We start from the raw sequence: 2,653 nt of genomic DNA, 5'->3' as shown, positions 1-2,653 counted from the left end.
CACCAGGGAGGGCCCAGAAAAATTTTTAAATAAGAATAAAACCAAGTGAAAGCCAGTCTTTTCTTTAAATCACCACTGTTCTCTAGCATTTCTAAACAGTGCCAGTGAAAAAGGTAATCTGTGCAAAAAAACCATATTTATTCTTTCCTAAAGTTTTTTTTCCTATAGAGACTGTCATTTAAAAAAAAAATTTATGGGGTAAACTGACATAAAATGTATATATTTATAAAGAACACAGTTCAGCCAGTTCTGACATATGTATGGTATACATATACATCAACATAATCAAGACACATACCCATCACATACAGAAGTTTCTTTGTGCTCTTTGGTCAGACCTCATCATGTTCCTCTCTGTAGCCCTTTCCCCAAGCATTTCTGATCTACTTTCTTTCACTATACATGCGGTTGCAGGAGATGAGAGAAGCCACCATCCTGGCAAAGGTGATGGTTCATGGTGCCCCTGAAGAGGCCAGGCCGCTTCTACAAAATGGCACAGGGAAGGATTTGGTTTGCAAGCAGGTGATCAACGCAGCAGCTACCGCCTGGCCTGCCTTACCCCATTGTAATGTGAATGGAAAAGTTTCACACAGAGAAGCTCTCACACCATTCCAGAATAAAAGGTTAGGTTCTGCCACTGGGTGAGGACCAAGACTTGCTGAGGGGATAGCTGAGGGTAAGGTGAATTCTGAATGGACAGTGGCAGAGACAGAAGGCGAGAGCCATTGTGGGCCCAAGACCAACTGCAGTGACTGGGGTGATAACCCACCCCATTTAACCACCTGCTGAGCTCAGAAGAAATGTCCACAGAAGCCACATAGGAGTTCACCACAAACATATGTGGGAAAATAGAGCTGTGAGGCCCAAAATGTGGCAGCCGGAGGACTGCAGCTCGCAGACCTCCTCCTGCAGGAAGTACAGCTGAGCTGAGCAAGCTGCTGCACTCTGAAGCCCAAGGGACCATCCTGTGCTTGACTGTGACCGAGTGGGAAAGCAGGCCTCTTGTCAGCTGAATTGGGCTCAAAGGCTCCCTGGAGGCAGAGAACTGATTAGACCAGAGAGCAAGCCTGGATGTTTCCACCCAGTTTTTCCTCCCCGTCTGCTTCACCCAGCATCAGAAGGTCCTTGCTGTGACAGCGCTATCGGCCTCCAAGTACCTTCGTTATTTCTGTCATCCAGGCATTCACTCTAATAAACATCTTACACATGAAATACCTTGTGGGCATGTTCTGCGCAGAGGATCTCAACTAGCACAGAGGGGACATGCAACACCTGTTGATCTTAGGGAAGTGTGCCTGGAAATTCTTTCTTGTTGTTTTTAAAGATTTATTTATTTATACATAAAGATCTGGGGTACAGGCCAGAGGTGCAGGGGCGGTGAGAGGATTCACCAGAGACAGAGTGGGGAACAGAACAGGCAGATTGACAAAGTAAACTGCCGAGGGGAGCAGCGGGCAAGTCAGGAGAGGTCTGCTGCACCATGTGGGTCACTGCTGGGGATTGAACTCGCACTGAAGCAGCTGTGGCTCGCTTGCAGTGCTGTGTCCTAACCCGCCGTGGCACCAGGGTGGGTCAGTACATGGAGATTCTTTTACCATTATTGCAACCTTTTCTTTAAATTGGCAATTATATCGAAATTAAAATTTAAAAACAAGTGACTCATGCGTTTAAAGGCACTTATACAAAATGTCAATCAACTATGGACCCTTTCTTGGTTCACAGATGAGAAAGTTCAAATATGAGTACAACAGTCAAATAACAAGAGCACATTTGTCCTTCTATCCACCTGAATTATAGGATTTGACTTCAGAGTAGCAATATTAGCATCCTTAGATGAAAAAGTTTCTGCGTCCTCCAAATAACACTTTCATGCCACTGACAAAGATGGCTGCTTTTACATGCCATTTCTCTAGTTATGTGCCCAGAACCAAGTTTCTCCTCTATGAGCAAATGTCTTGCTGATGTTAACATATTGATTCCCTTTGCTCTCTTTGCTGTTTTGTTTCTTCAGTTGTTACTGATGGAAACTAAGAGTAGAAAATTTGGAACGCAGGCCTGCAAGACCAGAAAATGGAGGGGAGAGGGTAGAAATGATTAACACAGTCATCAAACCAGCTGCATAAATGAGAAATCCTTAGACACAGGAGCTCGTTAAATGCTGACTGCTATAGGAAGGGTCTGGAGATACAGACCAGAGATGGGAAGATGGAGATTAAGGGCCATTACAGAAAACAACAGTCTTTATACACCAACCTCGTCACATCCTAGAAGTAATTAATCTAAAAACAGAGAACAAATCCAAAAAGGAGTGAGACCCTCCTCCAAAAAAGAACACTGTCGGTAGCTGTTGGTACAACTCCTGCTCTGGAAACATGCAGCACCCCGCCCAAGGCTGCCTGTCTACTCTACGTGGGTGGGTGTCGCTTTCTTTCTTTGTCCTTTCCAGAATAAAGCTGTCTTTTTGAAATGTAACCTTCATCTGCCTATGTCTGTGCAAACACCTTCATCTCCTGGGCAAGCTTAGCACATGCTGCTGAAAGGGGAACTCTGTGGAAACTTTTCTCAGAGGGAACCCAAGGACCCGGCTCACTGAACCCAATGTCTCATACAAACAGCATCAGTTACCATCTTCAAGGGCTTTTGTTTTCCGCCT

Source organism: Condylura cristata, unplaced genomic scaffold (genome assembly GCF_000260355.1).
Source record: "Condylura cristata isolate star-nosed mole 26May11 unplaced genomic scaffold, ConCri1.0 scaffold00019, whole genome shotgun sequence".
NCBI classification, from domain to species: domain Eukaryota; kingdom Metazoa; phylum Chordata; class Mammalia; order Eulipotyphla; family Talpidae; genus Condylura; species Condylura cristata.
The sequence above is the reverse complement of the archived record's forward strand: the minus strand, read 5'-3'. Positions refer to the sequence as shown.